Source organism: Vigna angularis, chromosome 7 (assembly GCF_016808095.1).
Source record: "Vigna angularis cultivar LongXiaoDou No.4 chromosome 7, ASM1680809v1, whole genome shotgun sequence".
Lineage (NCBI taxonomy): Eukaryota > Viridiplantae > Streptophyta > Magnoliopsida > Fabales > Fabaceae > Vigna > Vigna angularis.
The window spans coordinates 12,030,967-12,043,621 of NC_068976.1; positions in this window are offsets into that span (position 1 = coordinate 12,030,967).

Consider the following 12,655-nt stretch of genomic DNA (forward strand, 5'->3'; position numbering starts at 1 on the left):
GATTTTCAAGAAAATTATTTATGATAATTAGAATATTAGTAAATCTTACAAGCATTTATTTAAATAAATTATAGCAAATTCATGAAAAGGTGTTAATGAATATTTTGAATAATTACATTATTATTTAGCTTATATTTAAGATTTAAACACTCACTTGATACTTTTCAAAAATCTTAATTAAATTATCAAATTAGTTTTTTTCTCTTTTAAAAAAAATTTATGCTATTGAAATAATAACAACAAATATATAGGTATATTTATTGAAAGTTCTTACTGTATTATAGTGTATTTATGCTATATTTTATGTGGTAGGTAATATCATTTCTCTTTGTATTAATAAAAAAAATATGGCTTGGTGATAGACAAAGTTGATACAATCCTATTTAAAAAGAGGAAAACAAAAATTCTATTATTATCATATATATATATATATATATATATATATATATATATATATATATATATATATATATATATATTTTGATTATATCATCATATTTTGTGCTACTAATAAAAGTTTGTAAAATGAGTTAAGTTTATGGAGTTTAATTTTCACTGTTTAGAAAATAATGAAATTTACGCTGAGTTAAGTTTATAGAGTTTGTTTCGTTAAATTTACCTATTTGTCAATGTTATTATCTTTCATATTATCTATGCTAGTTTTATTTATTGTCAACCTGCTGATCTGTAAATTAGATGGACTCTCTAATCATTGATGAACTGCAAAAACAAATTAATCAATCAAGAAGACTATGTGTTGCTCTTCAACGACATACACAGGCCATGGAGCGTCGAATATCCCTGGTAAATGCTAGGATTCAATCATCTAATCCAACTATAGAAGAAATTGAAAACTTCTTACGGACTATGAACATTGAAGATCATAATCTATTCGGACAGTGCTTTGACTTTTTATCTGCGCGTCCATCCCATACAAGACGTCTAATAAGGATGCCAATACAATATCGTTTCAATGCATTGCAACAATACCTTACTGAAGCAACGTCATCATGAACTATTACAAATATATTTGTATGTTTAAATATTGCCACTTTTTTTTAGGTCATGTAATATTATAACTTTCTTTAATTATTTGTTTGTTTAAAATTAATCATTCTTACTTCCGTAACAAATAAATTGCTACTACTTGGTAGTAAATTATATAAACAAATACTACATTTAAAAATAAATTCATTTTACTGCATTATACTTTTTATTATTTATTTTTAAGAATTATTTATAATTTTTGTCTCTTTATAAATATTTTTACAATTAAATATAACATTAATAAATAACATTTTATATTACTTTAATAACTAGGGGCATTTTGGTAATCTTTAATTTCTATCAATTAAACTAATTTTTTAAATCTATCACCTCAATCAAATCTTATACTAATTCTCACAAACTTTACTTTCAAATCCACTCTCAATTATCCACAAATCCACTCAAAAAAACAACTAAAAAATTATCCTCAAATCCATTCAAATCATCTCTCCCAAATCATCTTCCTCAAATTCACCCAAAGGAACAAAGCCTAAGTCATTGATATTCTTGCTAACATTGAGATTTAAAAAATATATTAGACTTTATTTGATTTGATTTGATGTTTTACTTTCCATCATTAATTTAGATTTATTTTTATATTTGTATGGTCTGTTTCTTTCACAAGATTATTACTAGTGTCAGAATCTAGACAGCATGTTGAAGTTTAAAGTAATGTTTAATATATGATAAACACGGGGCAAGAGATGGCAGAGAATGCATGCAGCAAAACCGTTAGGAGAAGCACACGTCACAAGAAGAGAAATCAGTATTTGGAGGATTTCGTTTGACGGAGGACACATGTTTTTCTGGTATGAATCTTTCTCTCATCTTCTAGACTCTCTGAACATCCCTCTACTATTCTCTGCTCACTCTGAAATAATTCTCTGCATCAGGTTGGATCATTACGCTTCCAGATCAGCCATCACCGACCCATTCCATTATTCTATTACTATTGCATTGTTGTTGTTTGGTTGTAATAGAATAGAAACTTCACTGTTATATATATACACTCTGCTATACAGTTTTACAATAAAAAGAATTACATACGTTTCATTGGTGCTTTCATTGCTCTTCATGGCTGAAGCTACACGGTTGAAGGATCTTCAAGCTGAATTAAAAACCCAAGATAGTGAGATTCAAAGGTTGTTGGACCGATTTGAGCTGCGAGATCGTCAACAACGCGAATACAATGCACAGAAAGAGGCGGAAAATCAGCATCGATTTGATCAAATACAAGCAACATTGGAACGCTTGTTGCTGGAAAAATCAACCCATCAACAGCATGAAGAGTCGACGACGAACGCTTCACCAGGCCCGTTGAATGTTGCGCTTCCTATGAGGAATATTTCTCTGGAGTTTCCTCACTTTGATGGAACGTCATCCGTGCTTAGTTGGATTTTCAAGGCGGAGAAATTTTTCAACTATCATAATACTCCGGATTTGGCTAGGGTGGAGATAGCGGCTATGCATTTTGAGGGTGAAGTGGTGCCATGGTTTTAGATGTTACAAAGGTTAGCTGCTGTGAAGACGTGGGTAGATTTAACCCGTGCTCTTGAGTCGCAATTTGGACCTTCGCCCTTCGATTGTCCAATGGCGGAACTGTTCAAACTGCAACAAATAGGTTCGGTATCTGAATATTATTTGCAATTTATGTCTCTGGCAAATAGATCAGCAGGTTTAAGTGATGAGGTGCTGTTAAATTGTTTTTTGAGTGGGTTAAATGTTGATATCAAGCGAGATGTGATGGCCCTATCCCCAATTTCATTGTTGAGAGCGGTGGCTTTGGCAAAGCTATATGAAGATAAATACAACCCTACAACCAAACCATCTTTCCTTAAACCTATGGTTTCCACATCTGCCATGAAACCTCTGTTTCAACCTCTGCAACAAAATTCTCAGAATCAGAGAAGTCCTCTGAAAACAACCCTTCCACCTCTATTACCCACTCCGAGTATTCCTCAACTAAAAAATAGCAATGTGAAGAGAATTAGCCCGACGGAAATGCAATTGAGAAGAGATAAAGGCCTTTGTTATTTTTGTGATGAAAAATTCACTTTTAATCACAAATGTAGCAATAGACAACATCTTTTCTTGCAATTAGAAGAGGAGGATGTGACTGGGCATGGGCAAGATACTGTAAAGGATCCAGAAAAAGTGGATATTCCAAATCTTTCAGTGGAGGAGCGTCATCTATCACTAAATGCTTTGAAAGGGGGAATCAGTGTGGGCACTACTCGGTTTTTAGCTCACGTTAATCAACTTCCTGTGCAAGTCTTAATTGATGGTGGTAGTTCGGATAACTTTTTGCAGCCAAGGATTGCAAAATTTCTAAAACTTCCAGTAGAACCGACTTCCTTGTTTAAAGTGATGGTAGGGAATGGGAATTACATGACAGCTGAAGGAAAAATTGACCAACTTAAGGTGCAGGCACAAGGTCATTCCTTTATTTTGCCTGTTTTCTTACTACCAATCTCGGGTGCAGATTTAATTCTTGGAGCTAGTTGGTTAAAAACAATTGGTCCTCATATTGCAGATTATGATGCTTTGCAATTGAAATTACTTCATGAGGGCATGTTTATTACATTACAAGGAGACAAGGAATTGGTGCCAGCTCAAGCCCAATTAAATCACATCAGAAGAATGGTGCAGACTGATGCTATAGCAGAAATTTACAATCTGCAGTTATTGGACGAAAATCTCAACTCTAGTACCTTAATGGCAGCACAGACAGATATGGAACCTGAGTTAGCTCTTTTGTTGCAGACTTATGGTACAATTTTTGATACTCCTCATACATTACCTCCTCCCAGATCACATGATCATGCTATACCCTTGTTGGAAGGCTCTAATCCGGTGAAGGTTAAGCCTTATAGGTATCCTCACAGTCAAAAAGAAGAGATTGAAAAGCTGGTAGAAGGAATGCTTAAGGATGGTATTATACAGCATAGTAAAAGTCCTTTTTCTTCTCCTATTATTTTGGTCAAGAAGAAGGATGGCTCATGGAGAGTTTGTACAGACTATAGGGCTCTTAATGCTATAACGGTCAAAGACAGTTTTCCCATTCCAACAGTAGACGAACTGATAGATGAACTTTTTGGTGCTTGCTACTTCTCTAAGTTTGATCTTAGATCTGGATATCATCAGATATTATTAAGGCCAGAGGACCGACACAAGACAGCTTTTAGAACCCATCATGGCCATTATGAATGGCTAGTTATGCCATTTGGATTGACTAATGCGCCAGCTTCCTTTCAGAGTTTGATGAATGATATATTTCAAGGGTTGTTAAGGAGATTTGTGTTGGTTTTTTTTGATGATATATTGGTGTATAGTTGCAATTGGAAGGATCATTTATACCATTTGGAAGTTGTCATTAGCATCTTGCAAAGGCATAAACTCTTTGCAAGGTTTTCTAAGTGCAGTTTTGGAGTGACACAAATTGACTATCTTGGCCATACCTTGTCTGGTTCTGGAGTAGCTATGGATGATAGCAAACTCGTTGCAGTTCGTACCTGGCCGCAACCTTCAAATTTAAAACAATTGAGAGGTTTCCTTGGCCTCACAGGATATTATAGAAGATTTGTGAAACAATATGCGACTATAGCTGCACCCTTAACCGAGCTCCTAAAGAAGGATGGGTTTCACTGGACTGAAAAAGCTACTGCAGCTTTTGAACAATTGAAGATGGCAATGACATCTGCTCCTGTATTGGCTATTCCTAATTTTAAAGAACCTTTTGTGTTAGAAACGGATGCTTCGGGAATGGCAGTAGGTGCTGTCCTAAGTCAGAACCAGCATCCAATTGCTTATTTCTCCAAGAAAATGTCACATAGAATGCAAAAACAATCTGCATATGTAAGAGAGCTGTATGCAGTTACCGAAGCCTTGGCTAAATTCAGACATTATCTCCTGGGCCACCATTTTGTCATTAAAACTGATCAAAAAAGTTTGAAGCAATTGTTGGAACAAACTCTCCAAACACCTGAGCAACAACAGTGGTTGCCAAAGTTCTTAGGATATGACTTTGAGATACAATATAAAGCTGGGAAGGACAATATTCTATCAGATGCTTTATCAAGAAGTTTTTTCATGGCTTGGTCCGAGCCACATTGTGTATGGCTTCAACAGTTGATGGAGCTTACAAAAACAGATTCGAAATTGTCTAACTTGTATAACCAATGTATTCAAGGTCAAGGTCCCAATTCCGAATATTCTGCCAAGGATGGTATTCTTTTTTGGAAGGGTCGTATCTTGGTGCCTAATAATTCCATGCTTATTAACCAAATCCTGCAAGAGTTTCATAATTCTAAGATTGGAGGGCATGCAGGTATCACCAAGACAGCTAGCAGAATTGGAAATCAATTCCATTGGCCTAATATGCAACAGGACATTCGCAAATTTGTCAATGAATGTGTGGTTTGTCAACAAGCAAAGGTGGATCACGCTTTACCTAAAGGGCTACTGCAACCGTTGCCTATTCCTCAACAAGTTTGGGAGGACATTGCAATGGATTTTATCACCTACCTTCCAGCTGTTACGGGGTATACAACAATCATGGTGGTGATTGATAAATTGTCCAAGTTTGCTTATTTCATTCCCTTAAAGTCAGATTTTTCCAGCAAATCTGTTGCCGAAGCATTTATTGCTCAAGTGGTAAAGATCCATGGAATTCCCAAATCCATTGTATCTGATAGGGATAGAGTTTTTATTAGCTCCTTTTGGCAACACTTGTTTAAATCTCAAGGAACAACTTTAGCCATGGGATCCGCGTATCATCCTCAATCCGATGGTCAAACGGAGAATCTTAATAAGACATTAGAAATGTATTTGAGGTGCTATGTGTATGAGAATCCTAAGTCTTGGATGAATATGCTGCCTTGGGCCCAATATTGGTATAATACGTCTTTTCATCACAGCTTAGGAATGACTCCCTTTCAAGCAGTGTTTGGACGATTTCCTCCGCAACTTGCACGATATGACCAAAATTAGAAGGATCCCCTGTCAGTCCGAGAAGCTTTGATAGCCAGAGATAAAATCATTTCACAGTTAAAGGATAATTTATTGAAGTCTCAACATTATATGAAACAACAAGCAGATAAAAAGAGGAGAGACTTTCACCTACAAGTAGGAGATCTTGCTTTAGTCAAACTGCAACCATACAGGCAACAATCTCTGGCCTTTCGTAAAAATCATAAATTGGGATTAAAGTTTTTTGGACCCTTTCAGGTGATTGAAAAGATAGGGTCAGTTGCTTACAAACTCCAGTTGCCGGACACAGCAAAAATTCACCCAGTGTTCCATATTTCCTTACTTAAGAAGTTCCAAGGTAGTCCACCACAACCATATCTTCCTCTGCCATTAACTACCTCTGAGTTTGGCCCCACTGTGCAACCTTGGAAAGTATTGAAGTGTAGGGTGATAACAAGAAACCAGCAGAAGGTGTCACAGATATTACTGCAATGGGACATTTTAGAGCCTAAAGAAGCTAGTTGGGAAGATGTGGAGGAGGTGAAAGAAGCTTATCCCTTGTTCAACCTTGAGGACAAGGTTGTTTTTGATGAAGAGGGTAATGTAACATGCTTAAAAGAACAGGGGCATAAAGGGGAATGCACAAATAAAATAAACACGGGGAAAGAGATGGCAGAGAATGCATGCAGCAAAACCGTTAGGAGAAGCACACGTCACAGGAAGAGAAATCAGTATTTGGAGGATTTCATTTGACGGAGGACACATGTTTTTCTGGTATGAATCTTTCTCTCATCTTCTAGACTCTCTGAACATCCCTCTGCTATTCTCTGCTCACTCTGAAATAATTCTCTGCATCAGGTTGGATCATTACGCTTCCAGATCAGCCATCACCGACCCATTCCATTATTCTATTACTATTGCATTGTTGTTGTTTGGTTGTAATAGAATAGAAACTTCACTGTTATATATATACACTCTGCTATACAGTTTTACAATAAAAAGAATTACATGCGTTTCAGTTTCTTTCACAAGATTATTACTAGTGTCAGAAGCTAGACAGCATGTTGAAGTTTAAAGTAATGTTTAATATATGATTTTTATTAAAAAAAATTAATGAAATCTAAATCTCGGTGGTATTAGTATATTATAATTAATAATTATATGCTTCCAAATTATTTAAAAAATGTGTAAAATTTATTTACTTATTTTAATGGTGTTAATGCTAAATATATAATTAATTAGTTTATCTATATGTCAGTTTCCTATTCAGAACTTTTGTTAATAAATATGTAAACGAGTGCAAATATAGTAGTGGAAATGATTTAATTTATCTCTACAGAACATCCACAGTCATTCATATCAATATGACGAAGTCAACATCAAAGTCTATTATACAAACAATATTATTTTGTTATTAATTAACTTATCACATCATCAATCAACTAACGACAACAAACTATAACTAATGTTTTCACTAAATGTGAAAAAACAGTAAAATAAGAAATGAAAATGTGAGGGAAAAAATCATGGCAAAGACTACAAAATGATAGAATAATTGTTTGAATTTGCAACTAAACCCAAGTGGGGTTAATGCCTTTCCAATTTTGTGTAAATTGCTTTTGTAATGATTAACAATTTATATTCTTAAAATATATATAATAATTAAAAAAGTTTAAAAATAAAAAATATTTTTATTAATCGTTTAGAAGAACGAGTTACTAGGAGCACTAGTACAAAGATATATTTCTATATGGACCTTGTTGATAACAAGAATCATAGAAAGTGACATGATAATGTTTAATGATTTAGAAAACCATTTTTGCATTGATTGTAAAAATTATAATAGTGTAAAATTTAACTAATATTATTGTGAAAGATTTTTCTTATTGAATAACCCTGACCAACATAAAGATTTCAAGTGCCTTTGCAGATCGGGCATTATAGAAATATCTCTTGAAATAAAGGTTGAAGATGTTATTGTTTTATCGTTATAAAAAAAATGAGGACAAATATAAACATAAATGCAACCATGTAACATCGTCACCAGAATGATGTTTTTAGAATGACAAAATCAATTTATCAAGCACTCTCTAAAAAAGTTAAAAGACATAAAAAAAAAGTATTTCTATCAAAAAGATATAAAAGTTATTTGTTATAGTCTTAAATGAATTTTTGTAAATACTTTGGATAGAAATTTTCATAATTTTCAAGAAATTTAAATATAGGGGATTTTAGTTGATTTTATTTTAAACTCTTTTATTTTAAAAGTAATTTACGTAGATAAAGTAGTTCAAATTTATTGAGTTTTGAATTTTTTATTCTAATAAATTATTTACAATTATTATCAATTGGTGATTTTTTCAATAGGTCGAAATTAATCTTTTGACTAAATTCTATAAGATTTTATCAATTAAGGCCAATAAAGATTTTTCTTCATATGTTGTCTTTTTCTACATCAAAACATAATAATAAAACATGATAAATAAAAAAGCCTTATCAGTCTATAACCAAAAATTAATAATATATTTATTTTAAATACATGACTTTTTTTAAGTATTTATGTTTAATTAATTTTAATCTTATAAAAAATAACAAAACATAAATTAATAATGCAATAAATTAAAAAATTATTTTTAGTTAAAATATCAATATAACATTTATACGAATAATAATAAATTTTCTCTCAATTTCAGAAAAAATAATATTATTCTATTTTGAAAAAATTTATATATATATATATATATATATATATATATATATATATATATATATATATATATACATATATATATACTAAATTGTGTCACCAAAACTTAACACTCCACAACAAAATTTTTATAAAAAAATTTAAAAAATTATTAATTTTTTTGAAAAAATATCAATATTAGCGTGTGACATGCACGTAACGTTATTAGTATTTCTTTTTTATCAAAAAAATAGAAACTAATAAGATATTTTTCAAAAATTAAAAAAAAATTGAAACTTTTTTAAAAATAAAAATAATTTAAACACTCCCAAGGTGACCATCCTATTAATGAATTCTACTAATATTTTATTATACCCACAATAATCTATTCTATGTTGGAAACTAATATTTTAAGTTGTGATACTCATTTTCTACATTCATCATCTATACAAAAATCAAAACAGAGCAATAAAATCTATTGTATACATTCCATGTCGAATAAAATTAATTTGATTTTTTAACTAAATTTAATCTTGCATCAATAAATTTAGTTATTAAACACTCGGGTTACTGAATTTTATACACGAAATGTTTCTTTTTGAAACATGTTTAGGTATTTATTAGTTAAAACATTGCATGAAAAGATTCTAAATTAATAATTTGTACTTATACACATATTTTCATTGTAATTGTGATAGATTATATATAAATATATAATATACCAGTTCATATTTTTAATATAAGAGAACAGTTAGAATAAGACTGTAAATAAAGTATTAAGGTTACAGTCATCTCAAAACAGAAGTCATAGTTTAAAATTTAAACTCATTAGAGTAATTCAAAATGAGCAGAAGCCTATGGATCCTAACTAGGCTAAGCAGCGGTGTCATCACCATCCAGGGCCTACTCCAGGGGTACCTCATCCACCTTTGCTCACATCCAAGTGGATGATCATTACAACAGAAACACAATACAAACAACAGACAAACACAAGCAGAAGGGTGAGCTAGATATACAAAAATCATGTTATAACAATCACACCCAACATGCAAGTTTAATTCATATATACTGGGTCACTTAACACAACTTGTTACACTTTAAACTTGACTCGTCCGGACTTAGAATGATTGTCAAGCTATGGCGGGTCATGCACTCGTGGTGGCCTCTACTGCTTTGCAAAGCCATTGCCAATGAGTTTCACCCTACCACACTCACGAGGTTAGTCCGTTATCACTCACATTGGGCCATACTGGAAGCACCCAAGACTAGGACCTCCTGCTACTACTCACGACATGGTTCAATCCTCTCTACTTGAGAATGATTGATCATTGTAGTTTCAGGATAACCCCTAAGACTGAGCTTCCATGCAAATCATTCTAAAACACACCAAGGGCACCACCATGGATCTTCTCCTTGAAGATCATGGAATTACGTCCAATAACATAGGGCACCACCATGTAACCTCCCTTTAAGATCCATGGAATTACGTCCATCAACCATACTTTTAAAACCACATACTTTGAAAAACCAATCATACCTTTGAATCACATACACTTTCACTTTAACAATATACAACATGTTTGAATCCCATCATACAATACAATCTGCTCCAACACATACTTCACAAACCATACAACATTCAACTCTATGTGAAACAATACAAAAGAGAAGATAGAGAATAAAATCCTGAATGTCTCGCACAACGCACCCCTTCGCACAGCGAGACTAAGAGCTTTTCGCACAGTGCACACTACTCACAGGACGAATTAACTCACAAAGGTACCAGGCCTCAAATCTCTCGCATAGCTCACCCCGATCGCTATGCGAGAGCCTAGACAAAGAGTACCCCTCCCAAAGCCTCGCTATGCGCCCAATCTCGGCTTTCGAATTAATATGGCAGTGACTCCAGGCCACCACCAGTCGCACAACGACTAGATTCGCTATGCGAATCACCAGACAGAGAGCAGCACCCTCCAGCCATTCGCACAGCGCACCAGCTCGCACAGCGAATGACCCAGACAGTGAACACTCTCTACAAGGACTCGTTATGCGAGACAACTTGCATATCGACTCTCCATCATCTGCAGAACGCAAATTCTGCAGAATCATGCACTCACACCAGCCCTTACCATTTCTAAGCCATTTCTCCAATTTCTAACACCCTTAATTCATGTTTTACACCTAATTAAACTTATCTAGATGTTCCTAATCCTTCCTACTACACTTCTAAAGGGATTACACTCAACTTTTACTCCTCAACATCAATTTCCACAACTTGAAGATCCCAAACCCCATTCCACCAATTTGCACTGATTTGGATCACTTTGGTCACTTTAACAAGTCACAATACACTTGCTAAGACTGCCCCAACATACCACAAGATCCTTAGACCACTAACTCTCAAATTCACTATCCCACTTCTTCTAAAATAACCTAAAACACTATCAAATTCCCTCAACATACACCTAAGCTCTCACAGCAGATTCCTTCATCTAAAATACTCAATTTCAGTTACACATCAAATCCCAATCAATTCACAAGCATCAGTTCACAGATTCACAGATGCACATTCCAATACATATCATTCCATCTACTCAAAACTTAACATGCAAACCAAGCAGTAGAAATAATACATAACTCAGTATATACACATACATGCAACTAATTATAAAGAAGTATTTCTAGCTCCCCTTACCTCAGAGTTGAACTGCCCAGCTCACAAGAATGTTTCTCTACAATACCTAACACAGCAAGGACCCAACCAAACCCTACAAACCACCACATTGATGGTAGAAAACAACTCTTAGAGCTAGAATTTGACAGAGATTTGAAGAAATGTGTTTCTAGTTACATGTAACCAGTAGAGTCGAATGTCCTAGGTTCCAAGGCAACGGAGGAGAAAGGAAGAACTACTTACCGGTGAGAAGGAAGAAAGTGATCGGTTCAAAATGGAGCCCTCTACGATGGGAACGCTCAAACACCACCTTATCAACAATCCGATGGCTCAATAAGAAGAGATTGAAGAGAGAAGGCAGAGATATGGTAGAGAGAAGACAGAGAAAATCTGAAAACTGAGTTCTAGAGAGAGAATGAGGTTTGGTTAATGAACCAGGATGTCTGAAATGTGCTTTTAAATGAAAAATTTATGGTCTCATTAACTTAATTACCCTATTAACTTTCTAATTCATTTTCAGGTTCTTACATTCGTTCCTTGCAATATTAAAATAATATACAATAATAAAATAATTACAATAAATATTTATATTTTTATTCATTTCCATTATGAATATTATGATAAGTTATTGAAATATAGATACTAGTATATATAAATTACTTATAAGAAACAGTCTTCTGTCACCATACTTGTTAAATACAACAATGCATAACTATAAATAATTGCCTAATTTATTTAAAATCTGGCATATAATCACGAAATAAATATTAAAGTATTTAATAATTCAATAATATAATTAATAATTTAATAATGCATTTACATATAATAGAGTTTCTCCTTTTTCGCACACAAAACAGACATATTTACAAATATTATTATTAATAAATTTAAAAAATATAGTTATAAAATGTTATTTTACTTGTTCATTTTTAACAATGTTATTTTCCAACTGTCATAACTTCCTTGTATCCTTAAATGTGGCCCTAAAATTGACCCAACCCAAACACCAACAATTGGTCTAAGCCACGTGACTATAAACAAGAAATAAATGGTCCACAAACAAGATGATGACCAACAACTTTTTACCCTAAAATCAAGAACAATAGGAAGCCAACACACGCATCTATCTTTCTATCATCATCTTCTTCAACCACCGGTTCAGATTCCTCTACAATTCTATTTCCTTTTCCTATTTTAATCTTCTTAATCAAATAAATACTACCAATGTTCTCAACCTTACTAGATAATCTAATTTCTCTCTAAAACTATACAAACTAGTA